The 20,712-nt window shown below is 39.6% G+C and overlaps 1 protein-coding gene and 1 long non-coding RNA gene across 2 annotated transcripts in view; one reads left to right on the top strand and one right to left on the bottom strand.

Moving 5' to 3' along the window:
* LOC138740568 (kelch-like protein 4) overlaps positions 1-20,712 on the bottom strand; it is a 110,348-nt gene that overhangs the window by 63,966 nt on the left and 25,670 nt on the right. The window lies entirely within an intron of this gene.
* LOC138740569 (uncharacterized) lies at positions 5,550-8,579 on the top strand. The gene is made up of 2 exons (XR_011343005.1): positions 5,550-5,737; positions 8,282-8,579. It is a non-coding gene; the product is annotated as an uncharacterized lncRNA (long non-coding RNA).

Raw genomic sequence — 20,712 nt, 5'->3', positions numbered from 1 at the left:
GATCTATTTTGAGAAAGGGATGCTTTCAAAAGGCTTCAAGCACTACATCCAGTTAGTGTGTACATTGGAGAATGTTGAGGGTTGGTAAGAGTATGTTGCACATCCATTTCCCAGCTGTGACCTGAGTGATCATGACTTTATTTTTCCAATCAAAATATATTTATTTTGAAATGTTTGCTTTAGATCATTTGGAAGTCAAGTAGTTAACAATTTTGCAGTCAGATCCCCAAATATGATTTTGGAGAACCATTTTAATGTTGTGATTGTTATAAATTCTACAATCACATGCTCACCCTAACCATCTGAGTCTCTCATATTTATGAAACGATGTCTATTTATTTATTTGTATATGAATACTTGTCCTGCATATGTATTGTTTGCACGTGTGTTGCGTCTGGTTGTGTGTTTTGCACCGAGGACTGGAGAGCGCTGTTTCGTCGGGTTGCACTTATGCAACAAACTTGAAGCACAGCATCTACAAATTCTCTTGTTTAACTCCATTTTAATGTTCCTTTTCAATTAGAATGTGGTGAGTGTGTAACTAGCATTGCCTTAAAATTAGTGCATCAGAATGTGGATAATTAGCAGCTTGCCAGCTCAAGAAATCTGCCCAGAATCTATCAAAAGTAGCTTCAAATATTGTTTTTCACTTTTTAAGATAACCTTACATACTTGAACTATGAATGGTATCATGTGATCTCCTAAACAATCTATAACAACCTTTTATTGGAAAATAATGATTAGTTCCAGAAAGTCATGGAAAAGAAATACATCTTGTTTCTGGATAATGATAGGTCAAGTACGCCAATATTTACTTCTGACATTTAGCATGGGCAAATTGCAAGCTTGTAGCATCTCAGAATCAACCATTTACTAACAACATTTTCTTTTGCTACAAAATATAATTTATTTCTGATTGATGGTAGTAATTACATATTAGTTTGTTCTGTTGAAAGACAATGTGGACAATGCAAAAAAAAAAGTACTGCTGAATAGATTCAGACTTTTGACATGTTGGCAGCATAGTCAATTTTTGAAGGTAGACTCGGCATTGCATTATGACGAACTGCACTCCTGAGTTATGTGGTCCCCATCCAAATGTAATGGATGTTTTGCATTATTCTTCAGCAAAAGGCAGGACTTAATGGAGTGTAACTTTTGAATATAGCCTGAAGGACATACCGAAGAAAGGAACAGCATCCATCACAACAATGCTGCCATTTAAATTCACCACAAGTCACCCTTGTAACATTTCAGATTCAACCAATTACTAATTATTTTCTGTATCTTTGCTTTGAAACTGTTCATACTACAGTACCTCTTGTGATATTTGAAGGACTCTCAATATCACGATGAAACAGAAAAATAAATGAAATGGAACTGAAAAATGCAGAGGATAACAAAAAAAAACAATCTCTTGGCTACGTGGCCATCTCGCTCATTGAACAATCATCACCGATGATGAGGTAGGACATTATCAACAGAATAATATGAAGCCTCAACATTCTCTCAAGTCTTATGCAGTTTCTTTATTTCCCCTTGGCCCAAAATGAAACATCTGGTTGCACATACATTTTGTCTGAATAAAATTTTGCATAATCATTTATTTAAAATGCAAAAGATAAATTCATGTAGTTAAACAGAAAATCTGCAGATGGCAGGGTCCAGTATAATACACAAACGTGCTGGAGAAAGTCAACAGCAAGTGTCGCCAGTGTTTTGGGTCTGAGCCTGACAAAGGGCTTGGGCCCAAAACATTGCTTAGCCTTTTCTTACTTTGGCTGCTGTTCAGCCTGCTGAATTTCTCCAGCACTTCTGCATATTACGGATAAATTGTGTGGTTTATTTTCTTGCAAAATCATCCATACACTTGACTCCAGCTTGTGCTTTAGTAAATCATTGCATTTTGCTCAGACTTTTCTATGATAATTGGTACATTTTTAAATTGTATAATGGACAACAGTGATGGATTTCTTAGTTATTTTGAGAATATGTATATATTTGAAAGTAAAACAATGCATTGTACCTAGCATAACTGACCTTATGTTAGTAGAGATTTTACACTTGTATTTTTAAGAACATAACGCAAAGTTAGGTCATTGCATCAGTCAAGTCAAATTTATTGTCATCTGATTTTACAAGTACAACCTGATGAAACAGCACTCTCTGGTCTCCTGGATATAAAGTTAGAACTGTGTATAGCAGCAAATGCCAAAGAAAATCTTTAAAATCTTCAGAAGAAGGTAATTGCTGAAGAAGTCGATGTCCTTTGATTACCTCTAGAAACAAACATGTGTGTAGACTGGAAATTTACATCAGGGAAAGCAGTTGCAATATCAGCATTGATTTTCCTGTGAATCATCAGGTGAATGTGAAGTTGTTTGTGTACAGTTTAAGGCCTGAAGTCCCCAAAATGACAGAAATTCTGCTGGCAGGAAGAAGAGAACGTATTTGGCATTTGGAACAGGGATAAAACTTAACACTCAAAGTCATGTCATTAGGAATGTCATGGCACCTGCAGGAGTACACTCATACACTGCTACATCACAGCATGAAGTTTCACTTCTCCATTGTCATAATGAGCCTTCAAAAGCTGTTATCTAGATGAATTATAATGCCTCAAGATATTTTTTTAAATATAAAATTATTAAATAATATTTTTATTAAATAAACTCTTTATGGGATTACTACATCTACCATAATCCTGATGCTTTTCTGTACTTATTTCTAACTTGATAATTTTTAAAAAAAACATGAGCTAAAAATTGATCTCATCATTTCCTGCATTGCTCTCTGCTACAATGTTTTGATGTGGTTTATCTGCTCAGACAGTTTAATTATTCAAAATGGCCTCTGAAATAATCCCAGGCTGTTAAACATGAAAATGGCTTCTCCTATCGAGGAGTTTTCCAATCCCGTAAGGAACTTGTATTTTTTTTTCACTGAAGTCACTTGTCACATATAATAAGGGAGATATGGCAGTACTACTTGGAAGAGATCTGATATTTTGCTCTGTTTCGACGTGATGATCATATAAATGAGAAAGGAGTAAGCATAGATGGAAAGAAGGCACAATAACATGTCTCATGACTTTGAAAACAATATCCTCCTGTTTGATGGTCATCAGCATGGAGAAATAAAGGACGGTTTTGGACATTCAGTATCACCATTTCCGTACTGTCATCATTTCTTATCTCCCTTTCTAGTACACACTGAGAGATGAGGATGGAGACAGTGGGGTGGTTCCCTGAGCAGACAATCCAGGTCATAGCCACATAGCCAGAGCTCACAAACTTTAGATGGTGGTGAGAGGAGCCCTCCAATTCAGATTGTTCCTGCACATCCACAATATCAGCCACAATGCACAGTGTCCCCGAGATGACTGTGGTGGTGGAGTGGAGACAGTCGCCCATATCTTTGGAGAATGCAGCTTCACTTAGAGCTGCATTCACTAGAAAAGAGTGCAAGGCTCCTTGTCACGGTTCATTCCCAGCGGCGACATGACAGAGAACTCTGATTTACGGGCTGTTTCCGGGGATGCACACAGAGAACTGCTGGAAGATCATCAATTCAATGAAAGTCACACTTTGTTCTGCCTGAAACCTGTTGGACTTCCAGCACATGGAGACGTTAGTGCAGGAATGTGACCAACTAGCACATTTCAGGCTGCGGGAGTATGTGCCGAGGGATGCCCTGAGACCCCTTCCGAAACCAGGCACTGGGGGGTACAGAGATTGAGGGGTACAGAGATTGAGGGGAAGCCTCTGAAACAAGAGGAGTAATGACAAAGTGCCACAGTGGTGGCAATTGCTGCTAAATAGAATTGAATGATGGAAATACATGAATATGAAATAAGGGTGCAATGAGACCTTGAATGATTTTCTGTTTGTAAATTAATTTATCGTGAATAAGTTGATTTTTGTTAATAAAAATCATTTTAGCACAAAAAGTGGGGTGGCCATGGTTAGCATAGCGGTTAGTTCAGTGCTGTTTCAGTGCCAGCAATTGGAACCAGGGTTCAAATCCCGTGCTGTCTGTAAGGAGTTTCCATGTTTTCCCTGTATCTACATGGGTTTATTCCAGGTGCTCCGGTTTCCTCCTACCCTTCAAAATGTAGGGGGTGGGGGTGTAGGTTAATTGGATGTAATTGGGCGGCATGGGCTTATGGGCTGAAAGAGCGCTGTATGTCTAAAATGTACTGCAAATCCTTATCCTGTAAAATTTCTTTTTGGGTTCCAATTATGTCATTATTGTAGCATATGGTTCTCCCTTTCTAGCATTATCAGAGCTGAATGACAAAGGATTACAAAGCAATGATGGGGCTTATCAGCAGATGGAGTTCAGGCGTGAGGTATAGAAACCTGCAAACCTCAGAACGATTGGGTGGTAGTGGGAAGAAAATAAAGTAAAGGATTAAAAGAAACTCAGCAATTTGCTCCAAGACTTGCTGGAAAAGCCAAATCTTTACTGAGTGAGGGCAATCTGGAGTAATTGATCATCAGTCAGGTAGACATAGTGTGAGCATCATTTTTATCTTTACAGATCTGAATTCCCTATTGCATTTTTCTCTACAGCATCTGAAAATTCATGTGTTTTATTATCATCAAGTCATAAACACTTTTTGAATTTGCGAAATAATTTGTGATTACGGCCTGATTGGCATAGCGATTAGGGCAACACCTTTACAGCACCAGCGATCGGGACCGGGGTTTGTATCTTACGCTTGTCTGTAAGGGGTTAGCACATTCACCATGTATCTGCATGGGTTTCCTCCCACTTTTCAAAATGTACCGGGGATTGTAGGTCAATTAGGTGTAAATTAGGCGGCACGGTCTCGTGAGCCAAAATTGACTGTTATCGTGATGTATGTCTATTTTTTTTTTAATTAAAAACCACTATTTATTAGGAGAACACAGAAACTTAAAAATCTACAAGGTTTATACCATCTCATTGCAAATCATTGCTTTTAAAAATTGTGCTGACTTAAGGCAATTTTCAGTTCACAGCCTTAAAATGACATTGTGTAGCACATTTTTATTCACTATATTACTAAAATGAGGTGTAAAATAGATCTAATAAAAACACAAAAATGCTGGAGGAACCTAGCAGGTCAAGCAGAGTTCATAGGAAGTAAGGATATATAACTGAAATTTCAGCGGTGTAGCGAAGATAAAAGCTCACTCTCAACTGAAGGAAGAACTAACGCTTTTATTAGTTTAAAACACAGGTAGGGTTCATGAACAGGCTCTGGGTTGAGGCGGGAAACCAGAGTTATATACAGGCCCCAGGGGGGAGGAGCCGAGAGGCAGGACCAGTGGTTAGTGCAGCACCCTTCTAGTGAATCCCAGTTCACTACAGGGGATGAGCCCTTCTTCAAGGGCTTCACGACAGCCATCATAACACCATTTGTCATGAGCAAGGTTCCGAGTGGTGTCCTGACATCACAATATGATGACGTCATTTGGAGCACACGGGGCTTTAAAAAGCTGCCCGTGACTGAGTGAACGACTTTTACTGAACTTTGATTCGACTACACCTGATCATTTTCTCATTCTTCTTTTCGCACTATGACACAGTTGCAACATTGGTGACTCTGATGGGCCTAAATGGATTTTGAACCCAACATGGACAATGCAGTGGTTCTGCTCAAACTGCCTTACTTTTGGACCATTCAACCTTAAGTTTGGTTCATGCAGGTTGAGGCCCAGTTCCACATTCACCTTCGTACTATCATGTGGTAAGCACCCTCAACCAGGACATGGCCAGTCGAGTAGTAGATTTCCTTCTGGACCCACCAGCTCTCGACAAGTACTAAACCCTAAAAGCCATCCTTCTCCGGATTTACGGTTTCTAATGATGTGAACGAGCTGCATGGCTCTTCCTTATCAATGGTCTGGGGACCGGGCCCCTTCGAAGTTAATGAATGACATGTTGGCACTGGCAGACAGCCAGAGGCCTTGCTTACTCTTTGTGCAGTTGTTTTTAGATCATATGCCAGAAGACATCTGCCTCATGTTGGCTGACAAGGACTTTGATAACCCTCAAACAGTGGCCACCCATGCAAATATTCTGTGGCACTTGAAACAGCAAGACCCACAGAAATTAGTCATGCTTGTCTAATCACACCCAAAGGCCCAGGCTCCACTAGTACTGAATGAGGGTGCATGTTCCCCCAGACAAGCATGACTCCGTGACAATGGCTCCACCAAATGACAGCCTACCACCCGCAGTCGAACGGCCTGCTGGAGCAGTTCCATAGGCACATGAAGGTTGCCTCCAGGCACCTGATTGGGCAGATAAGCTGCCCTGGATCCTCCTGGGAATAAGAATGTCACCCAAGGAGGATCTCAACTTCTCATCAGCAGTTTATGTGTAAACTGATCAAATTGGAAAAAAATAGGTTCGTTGCCTCCTCCAAAACCTCTAACAAATTTATCAACACAAGTTTCCTTTAATAAGATGATGCTGTGTCAGCTTAATTATGTTAAGATTTTCAAATATGTTCCTTTACAATGAATTCTAACATTTTCACCATGACAGGCAGCTGATCCAAGATTCCCATCAATCTATCTTTCTCCTTTCTTGCAGCTTACCTTTTAATCTATTTATTTTCACAATTTCTGCTTCATACATTTGAACATTCAGGTGCTATTTTAAGTCCTAAATTTCTGTGAACTAGAAGAGTGCCAGGCACGCAAGGACTTTATGCATTTGATTCACCACTTTAACTCACAATGCATACAACCCTTGAAGAAGATGTTACTCACAAAACTGAGTATAAAAATGACATGCTCAAAAAAACCTCACTCAGCAAGAAACCCAGAACATATTAATGCGTGTCCTTCGCACACAAACAATTTTAACACATTACCGGGTGATGTTGAATTTTGTGTATTTGCTTGAAGTTACGTGGAAAATTACAATCCTGTCAACGTTCTCATTGCCTCAACAAAATGATCCGAGTTGTCATTATGTCAGAGTAGACTGGCTTCTCACGGAAATGAATGGTTTATTATTAAATATCTAGTTCAAGAGACAAATGAAGATGCGTGAAGATTACAAAAGAAATGGAAAAATATTCAAGGAATAGCCCATAATAAATATAAATCTAGCTCTTCCAGAAATCACAGTAAATATAGTTGACATACAACTGCGCTGGGTAGGTCACGTCTCCAGAATGGAGGACCATCGCCTTCCCAAGATCATGCTATATGGCGAGCTCTCCACTGGCCACCAAGACAGAGGTGCACCAAAGAAGAGGTACAAGGACTGCCTAAAGAAATCTCTTGGTGCCTGCCCCATTGACCACCGCCAGTGGGCTGATCTCGCCTCAAACCGCGCATCTTGGCGCCTCACAGTTCGGCGGGCAGCAACCTCCTTTGAAGAAGACCGCAGAGCCCACCTCACTGACAAAAGCCAAAGGAGGAAAAACCCAACACCCAACCCCAACCCACCAATTTTCCCCTGCAACCGTGTCTGCCTGTCCCGCATCGGACTTGTCAGCCACAAACGAGCCTGCAGCTGACGTGGACATTTACCCCCTCCATAAATCTTCGTCCATGAAGCCAAGCCAAAGAAAGAAACACAAGTGACCCAATTAATAATGGGTTTTTTTTCATGACTGTTATGCAAATGAAATATAATCTCTTTAATAGAACCATCACTAAATTTGGATCAATTCCAACTCACTACATTTCACAGTTGATAATTTAAGATTGCTCCAGGTTTCATCTCTTAGGAAAAACACCTAATTCTCACTTAACTTTTAAAAGTTTGTTTCTAATGATTTAGTTCAATATATTTCAATAAAATTATATGAAGTGGAATTTTTAACTGTGGCATAATGTAAATTATGTATAGTCCTTCCACAACAGATAATAATCTGGGAATATATTTGGTAGCTAAACATGACAGAAATCTTGGAAAATATTAGAGGCAGATACAATAGAATCTTAAGGGACTATTTGATGGTTACATGCAACAGAGAAAAATGGAGGATTATGCAGTAGAGAAATTCTAAGCAGCGAGGTAAGATGGTTTATTAAGTTGGCACAGGGTCTATACTGTGCTGTAGATGTCTATGTTCTCTAACTTCTTGTCGATGGAGTCCAGAATAGGAGCTTAATGTTAGTAACTCAGTCTGGGGATTTTAGATTGAGAACATTAGTGTGTACGAAGGTCTTTTGAAGGGAGAGGGAAATTATTCCAATTCAGATATCTAATGGACCTAAAGATCTCTTTCACGATATATTTGACATTTTCATTTCTGATTACTTTGCAGTTGCTGTAGTGAATTCATCTATAGACAAGGCCACTTCCTGAGCTAAAGTAACTGAAGCACAAACAAAGCAATTAATTAGGAGCAGAGCTAGGCTACTTGACCACTTGAGCGAACTCCATCATTCAATAAGAAAATGGCTGATGTGACGATAACCTCTGCCCCACATTCCTGTTTGCTTACTATAGGGGAAAAAAACGTTCAACGATTTTACTCCCAGAGCCCAATGAAGAAGAGTTCCAAAGTTTCATGAACATCTGAAAACAGCAAAAAAGGAAATTAAAAGTGAAAACTAAAATTATTTGATCAAAATTTCTCTTTATAATTCAGAAAGAAGATGGTGCAAATAATGTTATGACATTTTTTTTTCAGAGAATGGTGTGAAACCTGAACCGCAGGAACAGTTCTTTATTAGGGCTTGTGAACTGCTCAAGCTCTTCGCGTTCCATTTCATCAGAATCTATCAAAATCCCCTCCTGGATCAGCTCCTGTTTTATTTGGTAGTGAGCTCTGCAATCTAAATGCTCAGATTTTCTATTGTATTTGTTTTAATATTCCTTTCTTTTTTATCTCAGTTTATGCTCTGCCACACAATTTGAATCTTAAATCCCTTTGTAAATTTAGAATTTTCTATAAGAACAATTTTCTCAACCTTTCCTTGGAGGTATTACAAGAAGAGTACAGGATAGTGACCTGGGTTTGAATCCAGCGCTGTCTGTGAGGAGGTTATACATTCTTCCCATGACCTGCGTGAGTATTCTCTGTGTTCCAGGTTCCTTCCACCCTCCAAAAAGTACGGAGTTGGCAAGTTAATTGGGCGTAAGGTATAAACCTTTGCTTCCAGAATCAGCCCATGCATTTGCATTAGTATTTCAATCTCCATATTGTAATAAGTAGACTAGATTGTGTGCAGCATTTACATGCTCCACATAACGTGACTTTTCAGTCTTATTAATCTGCATCATTTTGAGTGACATCTGTATCCATGACCTTTGACCCTTCCTTTTCCTTCATAAACCTGTAGAATTGCTTAAGTTTTGCCTTGAATAAATGGGAATCTTAATAAAGATAATCATCAGTTCAGCTTGCATTTTGGGTTAACAGGAAACCTGTTAACCAATCTGGATGAGTGTGAGGTGATGCATTTTGGAAGGACAAACCAGAAGGCTGAGTACAGGGTTAATTGTCTGTTACTTAAGAGTGTGGATGGACAGAAGGAGATAGAACAATGCAGCACAGTACAGGTCCTTTGGCCCTCAATGTTGTGCCGACCCATATATTCCTTCCTTTAAAATAAGTACTAAACCCTCCGTATCCCATAACCCTCTATTTTTCTTTTGTCCATGTGTCTGTCTAAGAGTCTATTAAATGCCCCCAATGTTTCAGTCTCCACCACCATCCCTGGCAAAGCATTCCAGGCACCCACAACTCTCTGTGTAAAAATAAATTTACCCCTGATGTCTCCACTAAACTTTCCTCCCTTAACTTTGTACATATGTCCTCTGGTGTTTGCTGATCCTGCCCTGGGAAACAGGTGCTAGCTTTCCACCCTATCTATGCCTCTCTCATAATCTTGTAGACTTCTATCAAGTTTCCTCTCATCCTTCTACACTCCAAAGAGAAAATCCCCAGCTCTGCGAACCTTGCCTCTTAAGACTTGATTCCCAAACCAGGCAACATCCTGATAAATCACCTCTGCCCCCTCTCCATAGCTTCTACATCCTTCCTATAATGATGTGACCAGAACTGAACACAATACTCTAAATGTGGTCTTACCAGAGATTTGTAGATTTGCAACATGACCTCTCTACTCCTGAATTCAATCTGCCTAGTAATGAATCCCAGCATCCCACAGGCCTTCTTAACTGTCCTATCAACCTGTGAGGCGACCTTGACGGATGTATGGATAACATTCAAGGACTGAATCACAGCAGAAAACCTGAAGAAAATCCTTCAGGCCCCAAATTAACATGTCAAGCTTCTATTTCATTTTCTATCTTCAATATACAAATATAACATTAATTAAAAATTTGGATCTTTTCATTTTTATTTCAATTGGCCTTATGTTGATGTGCATAAAAGATGGAAAATATTTGATAATCTACTACATTTGTCTTTGTCATTGGGGAAAACAGTATAGCAACTCAATGACAGTAAATGCCTGGAAATTTGATCATAAGCCAATATATTTTCAGCACTATGGGATTGAAATTCGATTTTTCCAGGAGTAGCAATTTCTTTATTTTTTTTTATGTCAAATTGCTCTACCTTTGAGATTTGACAAGGAACTTCCACACTTCAGCCATGTTCTTTTTGTCAATGGTGTCAATCCCTGATCATTATTCCTTTAAAATGCTGTTAGGATAAATTCAGAAATACACCTGTTGTTCAGCAGTCTTAGAACCATAGAGTACCTCAGCACAGAGACAGGCCCTTCATCAATTCTAGTCTGTGCCAAAACATTTTATTTTTTGCCTAGTCCCACTGAACTGCACCCAGACCATAGCCCTTCATGTCTTTTAATGGTCTTAACACAACCACTTGCTTTGATACACTATGATAATGACCTGATTCCACCTTGTATTGGGTTGTTGACTCAGGTGGGCTCACCTGAGCTCTGCTTTCCTTTTAGATGCCCACCTCCAACACCTTTATACCATGCTCTGTCTCACGTCAAATGTAACCTGGCCCAACAACTCTTCTCAGTGTTGCCTCATAAGACTTGATTCCCAATCCAGGCAACATCCTATCTCCTCAGGTTCTGATCATCTGAATCAATCCCACACACCCATTCACTGACAAGACTTAAACATTAATCAAAGGTCCTTGATTTACCAACCACTTCCCCAACTTGTTGTCCAATCTCAACTGATGATTGAGTGCCTTGAATTCAGCCAAATTCTGTATTGAAGACAGTGCTCTAATTAACCACGCATAACTCCTGACCACTGATGACAACTGCTGCTCACTGTGTCCTTGTATCTGACACCTGACTAAACTCCCATTATGATTACTGAACCACACTCAGTCTAATCAAGTCCTGCATGTGTGTTTTATTTTATGCATTTTGCATTGACATAGCATATGAAGTTGTTAGTGGAATCCTACATCTTAGTCCTTGGCCACAAAAACACAGTAATGTGGCTGCCTCACAGAAACAATGACTCAGATTTGATTCTGATCTCTGGTGAGGTCTGTGTGGAGTTTGCATGTTCTCCATATGATCCTATGAGATTCGCACTCCCCTCTCCACCAAGTTCTCCGATTTCCTCCCACAACTTGAAGCCAAGCAAGTTGCTAGGCTAACTGTGTGGTGTTAATTATCCTTCTACAGCCACACAGACTCCTGTTCAATCCATCGGCAACCTGAGCTCCAGATACAAACCTCCAATATGACCTTATAAGCCTTTAGTGCCTGAGGCTCTTTGGGAGCCTTTTGTTGCATTCAGCACGAATCCCAGCTCTGATACCTGGTCCTCATGAACCAGTCTCCCAACTCCGTCTCCCGCACCATGTGTGGCTCCTTCAGCCACTGAGCCCCTCATTGCTTGGCTACCATGGTCGTCTCTTCTGCTTCGCCTCGACAGGGGAAGACGTTCTCCCTTTTCCTGGTGCCCTGCACTGGTCCGCTGCTCCCTGGTGTCTGCAACCTCTTGCGACCACTACTGAGCACAGGTGTCACCATCTTGTGAACAGACTCATGGCTGCAGGATTTTCATTTATAAACACTATCTGGCTGTTTAATGCCTGAACTCTTTGGATCAACAATGTTTCCTCTTTCCCAGGTCCATACCAGCGGCAGCTCAGCTCCAGCTATTTATAACCAGCTAGTGGGGACCTGTTTTGTATAACTTGTCCATTTTATTGGTTTATTATGGAAGTAAAAATATATTAGGATATTTTACACAACAATAATGAAGGCACATTTAATTTTATTTTGTTATTAGTACAGAACTGAAATTGAGAAATATGTAGAATTAGCGAAGTTTCAAGAGTAGTAAACTCTTGGCAATGTTAAGAAGCATATATCCTGGATCCTTCAATAAGTACTTATTTTCAAAAACATGCAAATGCATAATGGTACCTGATGATCATCATAATGGGATTTATTGAATGTTTTAACATATTATGAGCCAATATAAGAATTTAACGTGGAATAAGACTGTAATCCTCCAATTGAATGAATTACTTTCAAAATTCTTCTCTTCCTTCACCTGTAAATTGTCTTAGAGGAGGGAGAAGCTTCAACATGAATTTTCAGTTACAGTATCTGTATGTCTCTCAGTCAGGAAAGTATGATTCCACTGTGCAAGGAAGACCCTCTGACAGTTGCCCACAGAACAATTTAACTTAAGTTCCATGTATCCATTTTATGGAAATCTTTGAGAAGTTACAAGGGTATCTCATGGTAGAAAGTGGTCAGGCAGATTTTCTGACTGGTACTGACTCAACCTGGGTACGTCTGGATCAAATCAATTTTTCAATCATGCACCACAGTGGAAAACATGCAGAAAAATCCATTTTTGAGGGGGATGTTGTTTAATTTTACACCTGCAAATTCAAGTTCAATAATAGAACTGATTTTGTACAAATGTTCACAGGAGTCATATCAATATGAAACAATACTTCTTCCACCTTTTTCAAACTAAGATAACTGCCAGCTGCACATGGTCATTTGGCATGCAATCTCTCCTCACATGCCGGTTCCATTTAAGAGCCTAGTAGACCCAGGGCAAGTGAATGCAATGTTAAGAATCAGAAATGTGGCCTTGATAAAGTTTTCACAGTTGGAATTTTGTCACTGAAATGTAGAAAGCTTAAGAAAATTAAATTGGTGCATTCATAGTCTGAAAGATCATTCAGCAAATCATATAGAGGAATCATGATGTTGACTGGCATTATGGATGGAAGGTTGTTGGATATCACAAGATCACAAGATATAGGAGTAGAAGGTGGCCCATCGGCCCATTGAGTCTGCTCCACTATTCTAATCATGAGCTAATCCATCCTCCCACTCAGCCCCTCTCCCTGGTTTTCTCCCCATAACCCTTGTTGCCCTGACTAACCAAATACCTGTCAATCTCTGCCTTAAATATCCCCAACCACCTTGCTTCCACAGCCACCTGTGGCAATAAGTTCATGACCCTCTGACTAAGGACATTTTTTCTACATCCCTGTTTTAAATTTATGCCCATTTATCCTGAAGTTATACCCTCTTGTCCTAGAATCCCCTACCAAGGGAGACATCCTTGCCACATCTCCTCTGTTCAGGCCTTTCAGCATTTGAAATGCCTCTACAAGTTTCACCCCCCACCCCCCATCCTTCTGTCCTCCAATGAGCCAACAATTATTCCACAGTTCAGGGTGGAGGACACTGTGGTGGCTGATAGTCCAAACAAGATGAGATGATAGGGTTGTGTGGAGGGTGACAAGATGGGCTGGAAGAATATACAATAATGGTACATACCTCCCAAATCCATCACATTTTATCTTCTGGAATACCCAAGCAGCCACAATCTAATAGTATAAACATTCACTTGCTAGAAAATGTCTTTTAAGTATTTTTAGTGACCACATGATCAAACATAGTCACCCTTAATCTATCTCCAAGAAAACCAGATGCCACAAGTTTAGAGACAGGTCTCATAGTTTCAACAGTCTCTGCTCCATCCCCTGCCCACGGGTTGTTGATCCTTGCCACTGGAACATTTGCACATAACGCTAAGGAAATGGTTGTGATAAATGATAGAGTGGTCTGGGGGTGGAGGTAGTGGGGGGAGGTGTGGGAGGAGGTGACAGAGCAGAAGGAAACTAATCAGTATCATCTTCACAGAATTGCTCAAGATCCATGTATGTGAAAATATCTGCTAGAGTCCTGTAAGTAACATGTGCTTATTATGTATCATAAATGAATCTGAGTGACTCAGTAGCATCTTGACTGAACACAATAAACACAATGGAACTCTATTACTTGGAAGATTTACTCTGGGCTCTTTTCCTGTATTTCAACAGTTTCACTGAGTAGGGGAATAATTTTGTCATGAAGTTATTGTTCTGAACATTGTTAAGTGACCATGGCACACTCTAATCAAACATAGTCAACGTGACTCATGAAATACAAATTCAGAAAAAAACTGGATTTGTAACAAAACAATTAAAATGACATTAGTGGATGCTTGTCTATGGTCAATAGAATCAAACAGGCAATTTAACATTGCACCCTGCCTTTAAATTCAATTCGGCTGACTTTAATTAAACTGAACTTGGTATACAATTGTCAAAGACAGAGGTAAAATTACAATACTTAAAAGTTCCAAATGTCACCATGATCTACATAATTGCCATTGTGTTGATCTAATGTTGGCATAAACAACTCAAAACTCTATGGAATTCTGAAAACAACCTCAACACAACTGGTTTAATTTGGTGTTATGTTTGGCATGGTCATTGTGGGGTGAAGGGGCCTATTCCTGAGGTACTATTTATATGAGATTTCTCCAAGGTTTACAACTGATTAAAAAAAAATGTGTAGCATACAGTTGCTCTCACCAACTAAGAGACCTGCTTATCACATAACCTTGATGTATAACACCTACTTTCAACATCCTGGGAATTAGTGATTGACCAGAAATGTAACTAAAACAGCCACATGAATATTGGCCTGGATAATGTTTTTAAAAAAGCAATTCAAATAAAGTTAAATAATCAAAAGAAGTATATAAGTAAAAGAAAAGAAAAATCTAATTTAAAATGCATGGAACTGCATGAAATGAATGAACAGGAATATAATGCAAAATTTAGAAAATAAACAAACTGAATTTGAACATTTGTTTTTCAATAAGCACCAAGAATATTATTTGAATGAATGAGTTTGTTAAATGTCCCTTATTTCAATGTAAATTTATATTTTTTAGACATTCGTCATGGTAACTTGGCCGCTCAATTACACCCAATTATCCTACAACCCCAGTACGTTTTGAATGGTGGGAGGAAACCAGCGTGCCCAGAGGAAACCCATGCAGACTCAGGGAGAATGTAAAAACTCCTTATAGACAATGACAGATTTGAACCCTGGACATTGCTGCTAGCCGCACACAAACCATGCCACCCATATGACCTGGGACCATTGATGGACTCAGTGCTGGGGAGCAAGAGTCACATGCACTGTGGGAGATCTGGATCAGATCTCCAGCACCCATCTTATTTCTGTTTTGTAGTGGCCCTATATGAAAGTCAAAAGCAGGTTGAAGATGGGAAGATAAACGGGCACCAATTATCAAGGAAATGCTGTCAAGTTGGAGCCAAATCAGGAACAGCTCAGAGCCTGTTGAAGATGACTCAACTCCAAGTGCCCCAAATATACAGCAGTAAACACTTCAGGAGCCTGGATTTTAAAGAACCGCTGAACCACCCTGGACAAAACAGCCTGCTTGACATTACCCAATCCACCACCCAAAACATTCATGCTCTTCACTGCCATCGTAATATTGCATCTGCTATTTCAACAACATCTCCCAAACACGGGATCTTCACCACAAAGAAGCGCAAAGGAAGCAGGTGCATTTCATTGGTGAAAAGCTACCTGCTTCATCACACACCACACTATTTTGTAAACATTTCTCTCTCATCTTTAGTAAAAATACAATGTTGGAGAAACTCAGCATGTCGAACAGTGTACTTTATATAGCAAAGACTCTTCAACTTGATGAAGGGTTCAAGCCCAAAATGTTCGCTATGCATCTTTATCTTTGCTATATTAAGGACACTATTTGACCTGCTGAGTTTCTCAGTTTTTACTTCATTCACCATGTTTTACTCCTATTTAAATTTAAACATAGACATACTTCACAGCTACAGGCCCTTTCGGTCCACAAGCCTGTGCCACCCAATTGACCTACAACCTTGGTATGTTTTGAAGGATGGGAGGAAACCGGAGCACCCAGAGGAAACCCACACAGACATGGGGAGAGCATACCAACTCCTTAAAGACAGTGCAGGATTCGAACCCAGGATACAGTTGCTGGCGCTGTAACAGAGTAGCACTGACTACTATTTAACCATGCTGCCTCCTCTCTCATCTATGGTCAGGTTAAGTCCTGGAATTCTCTCACCAACAAGATGTGGGAAAACATTCAGCATAAGGACTGCAGTCACTTGAAGGCAGTTCATCCATACCATGCACACTGGCAATAAGTCTTGACCAAACACTGATGCTGGTATTCCACTGGTAAATACATTAAGAAGAAGTAAATCATGTAAGGAACAGTCCCCGTTGATGTAATCTTAGGGAGTGAATTCATTACCTTTGGAAAATTCTGTTAATTGCCTGTTGCTGGTGTTTAGAAATGTAATTCCTTGAATGCAAAGTCCACAACATTCTTAAAAGCTATTAAATGTGAATTTCATTATACTTCATCGAAAAGCTCACTAGTGTATTGCTACAAGACATTTTATAAATGCTTTAAAAGTTAATTTCATTGATTTAAAATTGTTACTCAGTGGTTGATTGACTGCGTTCAACTCTTTTTTATGATAAACAGATTTTCAGCCACTTCAGTCAAAATTCTCCAATTTATCTCTTCCAAATATCTGAAAAGAATTGTTCAAGCAAATATGTTTTGTCAGTTGAATTTCCAAAATACTGAATGTTTTTCTTGGTGTGCACCAGAATTTGCATTTTCTGATGAACAAATGAATTTTCTGTGAGAATCCAAGGAAAAAAAATTAGAAAATTTGCACAAATTTGCCGAAAATTTGCACAGAAATTCCAATTGCATTGAAAGGGGATATTCTACAATCACCTGGTTTTGGAGTATAAAGGTAGTCGATTTGCTAGGAGACTGTCAAATATATTAAATTGAAACCCAATAGATGTATTAGAAAGCTTGGTGGGACCAACAGAATAACTTATGAGAAACAAAGTAACTGCAGTCTACTGTGTTACTGTTGCAGGACACATTTATAAAGGAGCAGCTTAGTGCTGTATGTACATTCAGAGATCCCGACGACAGCTATGAAATCTATTTATAATTGGAATGCTGTCAAATGCAGATAGAATTTCATTTTAATACCTCTTTGGTTTAAATTTCATCTTGCTCTTCCACTTAATGCGATCTGTAGCAGCATATTTTCCCAATCCTAAACTACTGGATGAGAAATTTATTCATATCAAGAAACATTTTTACATGCGACATAAAAGTAGTTTATTCAGAGCTCAATCAATATTACTAACCGTGATTGGATATTTAATGTGTACGCAATGCATGTCCATAAATTGTAATCCATGTGTCCTCCTGGGTATTGGCTGAGTGGATTAAAAAAGATGAATTGTGGTTCCTCAAATAAGATGCTGTTTTCTCTGAGCATCTTCAGTCATTAACTTCCCTTCCTGACCCCAGTGACAATCAATCTCTACCCTACCAATTTATCCATGGCCTCCCCCTCTCTCTTTCATTCTCTTCCTCTCTCTCTCTCACTTTTATCTTTCTCTCTCCATATCACATATAGATATATTACACACAAATGTGTATACAGTACACACACACACAATTACACCTCACCAGCAGCAATTTGAAAGATGCATAAACAGATGGATTAAGCTTCTGCACTCCACACAGCTGTTAACTCTCCTTGCTTGCTGCTCCAGAGCGCCACACAATGCGTGCTCCTTTCTCCCATTGCCCCAGTCAGTCACTGTCCTGGTCAGAAATAAAACTGTCCATGATGTGTGTGTGTGTGTGTGTGTGTGTGTGTGTGTGTGTGTGTGTGTGTGTGTGTGTGTGTGTGTGTGTGTGTGTGTGTATTCATATATGTATATACATATATACTCTCTCTCTCTCTCCCTCGGTCTTTCTGTGATTTCAATGAACTTCACCTCTATTTTTCATTAGTCTCTTGGTGACCATGATTTTTTTTCTGTGAAACATCATCTACTCCCACCCCACCCCACCATCCCCAACCCCCCTTGAAACATCTTACAAGGCTGGAAATCAGTGGCTTTATTCGCCCAGTGTGTAGATGAGGCAATTTTTGGATATGAAGCAAGGAATCCTGACAAATGATAAAGAATGAAGGGATCAAGAGACAGTGAGCAGGAAGTGGGGATAATCAGCAGGGATGAGGAATCTGATATGTTTTATTGATTGAAGGGAAAAGGTAGAATTTCAAAAGAAATTAGGGTATATAAGATAGAACATTGAGAAACACCAGGGGGATTTTCTGGTCACTAATTAATCATACAGATTGTGTTATGTCTGGAAAATGGTCAGGAATAGTTGACAGAGGAAGTGGCATCTGGCACTATGAATGATGATAAGAAACCTATTACCACATAAGGATTTAACAGTGCAAAACAAAAGCTAATCTTGCTGGTCACAACTCTATTTCTAATTGAGAAACATATTCATTCAGACAGTTTCCTTCAACTCGAGCAGATAACTTAAACTGAAATTTAAGTGCAGTGCTGAGGGAAGACTGCATTTTTGGAGCTTTTGTTTTGGATGAGACATTTAACCACGGTCCTCTCAGTTGGAAATAAAAGACATGGAACCATTGAGAAATGAAGAATGAGGTGCCACACTGATGCAATGCTAGTGAATCAAGTGCCATCTGTCAGGAGTTTGTACATCCTCCCCCTGTCTGTGTGGGTTTCCTCTGCGAACTCCAGTGACTTCCTACCCTTCAAAAGGTGTGGGGTTGTAGGTCAATTGGGTCTGATTGGGTGGCACAGGCTCATGGAGCACAAGGGCCTGTTACCGTGTTTGGTTAAAAATTAATGAGGAAAGTGGTGGGTGGGGTCACCTGATCCTCACTAATATTTATCCCTTATTCAATCAATTCGAAAACAAACAATCACACCTTTTATCTCATTTCTGATTTTGACATTTTGCTGCATGAAAATTACCTGCATGAGCCCACTTTAAGATACTGGAAGTTGTAAAATATAATTTCTAAATGCAGATTCTTTATTTATGATGGTGAAGATTAAAGATGCAGACAACTCTCACCTTTCAGACTATTAATTATTAAAATGGATCATTCTAAGGTAAAGAAGTAACTGGATCTTCAATTAATACAACTTTAGTAACATTCAGTAGAATTATTACTTATTCATGTAAAATGCTTTATAGAAAACTGAATTGATGAATTTCACTGCACTGGTCTGGAATCTGATATTTGTGAAAGATGAGCAATTCTTCTGTTAATTTGATGAGAAAGCAATTATGCCTAAATATATAACAATGTCATTATGGTAATGGGATTGAAGACATCTTTCTATTTGCAGACATAAGACACAAAACTTCATTTGGAGCACTGTTGCAAATGCATTCCTGTTCCATGGCTGACAAACTCACTGCACTGAGTTGCATTCATTGCTTTCTATAGTTCCTTCCGCTCCTGAGCAGAACAGCTCCAAAATACATTGTGATGTATCCAGCAAGCATGCTTTCAAACTGCATCAGTTGTTGAGGGACAGGGTGTACATTGCCAAACTTCCTTCATCTTCTCAGAAAGTAGAGGCATGGCATGTTCACTGTAAAGTCATGGATTTAGAGGGAGTATAGTAGGGGACTGAGTACACATCCTTGAGGAGTGGAAGAGATGAGTGTGATCATGGAGGAAATCCTGTTACCCATCTTCACTGTTTGCAGTCTAATAGACAAGAAGTTAAGGATCCATTTTCAGATCCTGAGGCCCAGATCCTGAAGTTGGGAATGAGTTTGCTCATTCTATGGTAATGAAGGCAGAGCTTTCATCTCTCACCGATGAACAATAATCTAAAATACATGTCCTTAGCATCCAGGTATTTTATGGCCAAGTGACGAGCCAGGCAGATGTTGCCTGCTGTGGATCAGTTTGGGCAATAGACAAATTGAAATGAGTTAAGGCTGGCTAGTAGGTTAGAGCTGATGTGAGCCATGACCAGTCTCTCAAAGCACTTCATGATGGTGGACGTCAAATCAGTTGTCATTTTGGCCTATTACTATGCTTTTCTTTAGTACTGGTATGATTGTGGCCTTCTTGAAGCAAATGAGCACTTTGGCTTGTTGTTGGGAGAATTTAAAGATGATTGTAAGTACTTCCACCAGTTGCGCAGGCTTGCAGAACATGTCCCAGGACTCCATATAGGCCAGTCACTGACTGCAGGTTCACTCACTAGAAGGCCACCTGGACTTCATCAACAGTGACTATGGGTGTAAATAATATGGATGTCATCTCCCTGGTTGGCTCCCCATTCAAATCAAACATAGAACATGTTGAACTCATCAGGTAATGTTGCTTGCCTTCTGTGGTGCTGGCCTTTGGTCCGTATTCCGTGATAGCATGCATGTCCTACCATAGTCACCACGCATTTGTAATGTTCACTTGGGGCTCAGGCTAGGTGTAATACTATCTCCTAGATTCTCTAGTGACCTTGCAGAGCTCGAACTTAG

This window comes from Narcine bancroftii, chromosome 8 (genome assembly GCF_036971445.1).
Source record: "Narcine bancroftii isolate sNarBan1 chromosome 8, sNarBan1.hap1, whole genome shotgun sequence".
Lineage (NCBI taxonomy): Eukaryota > Metazoa > Chordata > Chondrichthyes > Torpediniformes > Narcinidae > Narcine > Narcine bancroftii.
Note: the sequence above shows the minus strand (reverse complement) of the source record. Positions and strands in the feature narration are given on the sequence as shown.